The sequence below is a fragment of the Paramormyrops kingsleyae genome, chromosome 24 (assembly GCF_048594095.1).
Source record: "Paramormyrops kingsleyae isolate MSU_618 chromosome 24, PKINGS_0.4, whole genome shotgun sequence".
In the NCBI taxonomy this organism is placed as follows: Eukaryota; Metazoa; Chordata; class Actinopteri; order Osteoglossiformes; family Mormyridae; genus Paramormyrops; species Paramormyrops kingsleyae.
In genome coordinates, this window is record NC_132820.1 from 3,975,370 (window position 1) to 3,983,580 (window position 8,211).

Sequence of the window (8,211 nt, forward strand, 5' to 3'; positions counted from 1 at the left end):
CAGTGACCATGTCCGGGCTGAGAAGCCTGTTAGCCTGGAGATAGCAGCTGCTCTTGAGACTCTGGCTACAGAGGGGTTGCCTGAATTCAGCTGGCTAAACAGGCACTAACTGGGATCAGGAGAATCCTTGAAGGATTTTTTTTAGCTCTGTCCTGCGATAACTGTAGATGTATAAATGTATTGATTTTAATATTGTAATAATGATGTGTAAACACCGGAGTAAGCATCACTATTGAAGGACACGCACGGCCCTCTAAAGATGGTCCCATTTGGGTCTGTTTTATTTTTCTGAAATGCGAGAAGTGCTCGCTAAGGTTTTAACTTGGAGAGGAACCAAGAGACTCTTCAGTTCTGACTTGCTAGAAGGTCACTCTGACTTTGGGGGGAAGAGGGACGTCCTTGGGGAGAGCTATTGGCAGTTTCCCGGAGGAGTGGGACTTACTGAGGGACGACCCAAGACCATCCATCACCCTGCAAGCCGCGAATAAGTCCCACTCAAGCCTGACGATGACAAACGGGAGGAGTTTGGGGACGGGCTGGACCGCACTAGCAGCCACACCGTGGATATGCTGAAGGGTTGGGCCGTGAAACTAGGAAGACATTTTGGAAGGAAGTTATGACTGGTGATGAAACCCCCAGGCCAGAAGGGGGAGACATAGAAATTGTAGGTCTTCAGAATAATCGTAATGCAAGGAATTACATCAACTGCTGGGAAGAAGTCCATTTTATCATGCTGGTAGCCTGCTGCGTTCCAGAGCACCTTATCCCAGGGTCAGAACTTTCTTTCACCACTGCTAAATAAAAACAGAAAAGCTCATTAATGATATTGACCAATTCCCTGCCAAAGTGCAATACATTTAAAAAGTGGATTTTCCAGTTATAACGAAATAGCAACTCAGTACATATACAGGTACAGTCGTCCCTCGCCATTTCGCGCTTCGACTTTCGCGGCTTCACTCTATCGCGGTTTTTTCAAATACATTTATTCATTAAAAAGTTGATAGACAGTGAAAATGATACAGCGCGCGCTCGGTTGTCTGAGTCAATTATACAACTCTGTATTACAATTAAAATTAAAATTACTGTACGTATGGACTGTAGGGCTATGTATTCGAGCACGATAAACGAGGGACGACTGTATTTACATATACATCAATAAGAATACTGCAGATACTTTTGTCATTCATTTTGTTCCATTAAATTAATACAATGTACACTGAATTATGACCTTAACGCATAAAGGCTACTTATTTAATTCAAAGCTGAACATCAATAATTAATATTATAATATAATTAATTAGAGACATTGGTGGCTTGTCATGGCTTGAGCATCAATTATTCACCATAATACGTTCAGACAAAAGGGAAATTTAATTTGTTTCACTACTTGGCTTCTTGTCATTCGTTTTCTGTGACATCTTGAAGCGTACGTATAGAGGTCATCGCGTGACTTTTGAGGACTGGCAAATATCTGCATGGATCCAATAGTCTTCGGAATTGCATTATTCAGGGACAAATGATACCACCATTTAATCAAATATTTGAATGGAAAATAGATTGTAATTTAAAACCTTGCGACCTTGTTTTGGAAATTGCTTCAGTTCTTCGTCCACTGCGTGAAAGCCTACAAGTTTTAGGAAAATGAAAGATTTCGACGGACTAATATGCTACTTTACGCAATCATGCTTTCACATAGAGTACGTCTGATAACAGATACGGAAGGGCTAAAGCAGTTTCTAAAAGCGATTTCTAACGTTCCTTTTAGAAACCTAATTACCTATATTTTTCCATGAAATTTTTTTTTTACCGTAATTGATGGTGTCATTCATCGGTGACTTATTTAAAATTTTGAATCAGTTGCTATGATTCCGGTGCTTATCTTCCGGCAGAAACCCCATTTCACCTCCTCCTTCACCTCTCTCCGGTATCCTCTACAGTCCCTTCTGTTCAGTAGATTTTATTCTCCTCTCTTTCCTCAAGGCTTCCCCTGTTATAAATAAAGCTTACGGTAGGTCACCACCGTTCTCCATCTTCCTGGCATCTAAACACTTGACTAATGACCTTTATCTCCTGATAAATATGCCAACGCGGCACCCAGTGACAGTATCGGAATAAATATGCCGTAATAAAATGGTCAAGTTTATTTCTGAAGTCCTATCCATCACCTTAATTTCTTTTATAGTTGTTTGGTGCAACTAAGGTCATCGAACTTGTGTAGAGAAGATTGTGTGTAATTGGGATGGTACATTTCTGATACGATCGCAGCTACAATGACTAGGAGAAGAAGAGCAGGTGAAACAGTGATTTATTCCACAGCTTAATATTTAAAACTTCTAGGGCCTCTTATTATCTCATCACATTTATCTGTGAAGTGCTTTTAATTTTGCATGTTTAATATTAAAAGCCATTTTGTAATATCTGGATGTGGGTGAAGGTCTGTCTGTGCTCATGTGGATTATCTCCAGCTGTGTGTGTGTGTGATGTGTGTTTATTTTTATATAATATATATATATATATATATATATATATATATATATATATATATATATATATATATATATATATATGTGTGTGTGTGTGTGTATATATATGTTTTATACACACACACACACCTGGACGGGATTATCCTCCGCTCTTGCAATATTTGCATTGTATCCACATTTCACTACGTAATTTGCTGTTAGGCTATAAACTTAACTTTGTTACTGTTTGCATCTTAATTTGTACTTGCGATCTATTTAAGATCGGCATTGTTTACTGCGCATGTGACAAATAAGTACTTGAATCGTGACTCGAGCGGACATGTTACACTCTGCATGGGGCACGAGTCCATCTCCGGCAGCCGCACACTGGCGTTATGGTTCCAGTTCACCTTCCAGACGTCTTTGAACTGTGGAAGGAACCTGAATGGGGATACCTAGTGCATACCTGGACAGCATCACACACAGAACTGGCAAAATATGGCAAAATGCCTCATGCAGTAACCCTTTGCCCTTTACTTAAAATGCAAGATCGCGATTATTTCTTTCTGATACCACGGCGCTGCCGACTTCTCCAAATTGACTGGTCGGAAGGGTGTCTATCTATAACACGTAGTGCCAGCCAGGTCAATCACAGAAGTAAATCGATGCACGATCATAATCTTAAATTCTAATTAACATTAGGGCCTACTTAAAATTCCAGAAGTAGAACACAATTTAAAGTGAACGGAAATCAAACAGAAATGTTTCATCATTGACGGAAGAAAGCCTAATTCTACCAATAAATGCGTTTCCGCCCTTGTAAACGTGAAAATAATGCCTTGGTGTAACGTACGTGTAGTAAGCGTAGTTTAAGTGGGTTAGTGTGTGACAGGTCATGAATTATACGTTTTTAAGCCTACGGCTACTGAGGCAAAGAACCACCCGACACGTAACTGTTACCTTAATTTTTTATTTCGGTATTTATCTGCGGCTCTTGCTCCTGTGCCCCCCTCCCCAGCACCGAGGACGACTGCAGGATTAGTTAAGTTTACTGTAATAATCAGTTCAGTTGAGTGCTTTAAATGGCTGAGTACACTAAAGACCCGCGTGTGTGCACAAGTGCCCGGTGATGGGCTGGCACCCTCTGCAGGGTATGCACGCTTCCAGACAGGTTACAGATCGCCATGACAACCGCAGCGATCCCCTGACACAGGTCGCTTCTGTGAACAAAAACACTGTTATTAATGAGCCGGAGCCAAAGGTGAGAAGTAACGAATTTAAATTGCTCTCATTACTGTTACAGAGTAGTTTCTCCGTTCTTCCTATAATATAATATATATTTATTTACATTTTATAAGCTAGTAGTTCTATCAGTTTTTATTCCATGGCGGCTCGGTAGGTAGCACTAAAACCTCGCACAGTCAGGGTTGTGGGTTTAAATCCCGCTTCTGATCTGTGTGCGGAGTCTGCCTGTTCTCCCGGTGTCACGCAGGCTGTCTCCTGCAGTTCAAAGACATTCGCTTAGCCTAATTGGCGTCTTCAAATTGACCGATGTGTGTGCGTGCGTGTGTGTGTGTGTGTGTGTGCGTGCGCGTGCACGGCAGCAGACGGGCGTCATGCCAAAGCTGGACCTCCTGCTCCCTGTGCAGATTTTAGGCTGCCTCTTGTGACCCTGCTCGGTATAATCGGATGGATGGATGTTTTACCTGATTTCTTTGCCAATAAATAGTTTTATGCCTAATAAAGTAAAGTTTAAGAAAATAAACTTTTCAGTTTCAAAAAGCCTTAATTAGAGGAACCTATGATAGCGTGGTTTACATACATTGCTTTCAGACTCAAGTAACCAATTATCGTTAAATGGTTAAGAAAATGATTGTATTATTTATATAACAGGGCACCATTCCTTTAACATTCTATCAACTTGACAATGAAATGCAATGGCCTGTTGTGGTATTTAAAAAACTACAATTCCCAACAGCCCTGCGTGTTTGTTCTGTCGCCATTTTTGAAGGTGTGATCTGTTGAGTTAAACGTTACATGGTATGTTTCTGGTTATTTATTTAAGTCCCTATGGAACAGAGCAGAGATACCAGCTGTGTATTTTCTGAAAAATGTTAGTGCATGTTAAGGAATGCATACTTCAGCTTTTATATGATGCATATCAGGTAAATTATAATAATTATTTACTTTTAACAATGCAAAACAGATGTCAGTACGTAGCTAAAGCTAAATCCTTTGGCAGGATCTTGGCACTTTAAAAGCCTTTGTACAGAAAATAAATGGGGTAAATGTTAATCATTGTATTGATTAAAGAGTTACTGTACAAAGATGATGATTAATTACGTTGCTGAGAGCAAAGGTTTACCTGCGGAGCGTAAAAAATTGATCTGATCTTTTCTTAGAGGTCTACAGCATTTGGTATACAAAACATAATTTTATTTCATACCCCACTGAACCAGAAATCTAGCTTTTTAAAGTTTAATTAAAGATAGTGCCAGATTCACATCAAATTAATTATAACCATTTTTAAGCATGAATAGCCCAATGGACCAGAGAAACCAATAAAGACTGTTTACTGACCTATAATCCCAATGTACTTAAGGCCAGACCGACTTTTTTTCTGATTCGTTTAGATCATTGCGTAGTCCATTAGCACCACTGATGCCCCCAGGGGTAATTACCATTACTAGGGCAAATGACGGGTGACACCAAAATAGACTGAGTATTCCAACCTTGGTAAAAAAAAAAAAAAAAGATTCCTTCCTGCTCAAAGTAATTTATTTACAAAAGGCAACTTCAGAAACAGAAGTGTCACATTGTTGCAGCCATTAATGTAAAAATTGTGAATAATGTAATAAATGTTGATAATGTAATCCCATTATTAAATGTTAATAATGGCCAATACTGTAATAAATTATTACATTATCGGTAAAAATTATTACGTTATTGGTTCAGAAAAGGAATTACATTATTGGCCAGTGTACACAAAATTCTGGAACAGAGCCGTCACGTTTAACCTAAAAGCCCATTCTTCCCTATGGCTGTCACTGAACCTTTGGCTTCATCCTCGACTCATGTTCCCAGAACAAAACAAGCAGCAGTTTGCCCTGATAATAAACTGACAGAGGCTCCTAGAAAACCATTCTGCACGGATAAGGGCACAGGTTGGCTTGATTGCTGGGAACCCAGAGCAGGGTATCGGGGGAGTCTGCGATTCCAGGCAACGCTGCACATGGTTTAGGGGAGGGTGGGGGGGGGGGGGGGGCTGATGAGCGGATATGGAGAAATGAAACATAACTGTACTATAATTCACAATAATGTGAAAGATACAGGTCAAATGGGACTCCAAAGTACCTGCAGAAGCAGCCTTTCCTGATAGCAAAGACAACGTCATGTTTCTCTCCTCACTTTTCACAGATTTGATATCCTGGCTCTATTCCCCTTCATATGAACCAGCATCTTCATGGCCGGCCAGCTGACACGCACTGGGACGTTTGCCCAAAATTACCGGTCACGTTAACTACAGCATAGATGGACTTGCTGAGGTAATACGAAGAACCAGATTTTGTTGACGGAAGTTAATCACCAGATACTATTACGGCTATTAAGGTCAATCTGATGCAGGCCATTGATGAAATAGGTCAGGGGTCTCCAACTCCGGTCCTGGAGAGCTTTGATCCAGTAGGTTTTCTATCCTACCCGGCTTCTGACGAGCGACACCTGCTCTCAGGTAAATGCCAGGAACAGCTGTGCCTCATCAGTCACCAGGTAGAATAGAAAACCTGGAGAGTAGCTCTCCAGGACCGGAGTTGGAGACCCCGGTATAGGTCCTATATGTCAACCATACGAGCCAAAAAAAAATGAATGAATTAGCCCTCTTTGAGATTATTCTCCACAATCCTGAGCCAGCGTGTGAAATGTGAGTTCATGGTAAGATATTAGTGGAGAGATGAAAAGCACTATATGAGTGCATCAGTCGCTTAGCCAGAGGTAGGAGAAGGCTAACGATGCTGTTTCTGAATTAAAGGTTGGCTCTGCGGTGCGGCGGCGCGATACAGAGGGCAGCTAATAGCTTTAATCTACAAAGATGACTTCCGCAGACCACCCAAGAAGGCCAGCACGTCAACCTCGGCGAAGTCGGCCACTCTCAGGTACACTGGAACCCAATTTGGCCGGCGTTCAAGACGTAGCTACCTCATTTTCCCCCCAGCGCTGAAGTTAAATGAATGGCCCAGTCGAAATCACAGAGCTCCTCCAGCTCTTAATTTGGCCGAGGTGCCGCGGTAACGGGAGCCTGGCTCACATTACTGATGCACAGCGATGCCGGTCTCCCTCAAGTCATCAGGGCGGCGCTCGGTGATTTCTTATTCTGGCCTGATTCGATCTATACTCGCCAGGTCTGTTTGCAGCCATCCATCGAGCACAATGTCCCGCTTAGAAAAGAGATTTCTCCGGTTCCCGGGCAGACACAGAAAACATGTAAAAATCACTGCCTTCACATTCTGTAGCAGTGTTTTATTTTTATAGCTAAGAAAACTTCCTTGAGGTATAAACGTGAATCCCTGCAAATGTTTATTTTGCAATATATCTTCGCAGTTGAAGCTCAGCAATAATCCCTAGCATTTGGCACGTAGGCTAATGTTAAGATGCATTAAATTAAATTACACTTATTTATCTGTTCCCCAAGTACTTGTTACACTTGTGTTTATTATTCTGTTTTGGTTTTGTTGCTTTATAATTATGTATGTAACACAGTTTAAACAAACAGATTAAAATAAATGCAGCAGCGATTATGATGTATTGGGAAGGTGAGTGACACAGAGGTATCCCATTTTTGCCAAACAGGTTCATAACTCATTTCCGCTAATGCTGCGCTTATTTGCCCGCGTGCTTGCAGTCTTCCGCATACATAATTTACCTCCTACATTGTTGCCGCAGAATTTATTAATACGCAATATTTTATACAAAGCTGCAGATTATCCTAGATAATAATTAATCAAAGCCGTAGGATAGCGTTTTCAAGGTTGGGGAGATTATTCATAAAATTAAGAGCAGAGCATATCCAGCGGCAGTTTAATGTATTAAAACTACAAAGCTGAAAAAATGAGAGTATCCACGTATTTCTGAAAATTCGAGTGCTGCGTGTAAAGAAACTGATCCTGGGTCAGTATCTCTCCACACCACTAGGATATTTTTTCCTTCTTTCCCCAGTCCAAATTGTCCAAGTTTCAACATTTTGTATCTCGTAAGTATCTCAAATGATAGATTTTAAAGGTTTTTTAAAACGATTTTTCCCCCCTAAGATGCATTTAAGGAAAAACTCGATTTTTCTATCAAAGCTCGAAGGAACGATATCATTTGCCCGGTTCCCTTTCCGTGTCGTCGAGGTTGCAACACCTTCGTGTGCTCGCTGATTATGATGAATGTTCATGCATTGACACTTGGCCCTCAAACCCAAAAAAAGATAATTATTTTTTATTGCAGAAGACATTCCACTCTCTTTAAGCGTTTCTGGTCAAAGATTACATTCTCTATCCAGCCCGAGGGAGTGAGTAAACCCTTTTGTCTTTCCTAACATTCCCCTAGTTTCCGCCGTTAATATGAAAAGCGTGTCTTTGTTTTTTTTGCCTAAAATGACAGATGTTGTAAATTCACGGGGCAGTGTTGCCAATTAATTACAAGTACATAAAACAGGTTGCCCAAGTGCACTTTATTTCCAAAAATATTCGAAAGTCGTTCGCCATGGGGA

General features: G+C 40.8%; 1 long non-coding RNA gene across 1 annotated transcript; it reads left to right on the forward strand.

The window, feature by feature from the left end:
* Nucleotides 1-4,530: 4,530 nt before the first annotated feature.
* LOC111850063 (uncharacterized) lies at nucleotides 4,531-6,684 on the forward strand. The gene is made up of 3 exons (XR_002839704.2): nucleotides 4,531-4,627; nucleotides 5,880-6,007; nucleotides 6,490-6,684. It is a non-coding gene; the product is annotated as an uncharacterized lncRNA (long non-coding RNA).
* The last annotated feature ends 1,527 nt before the right edge of the window (nucleotides 6,685-8,211 follow it).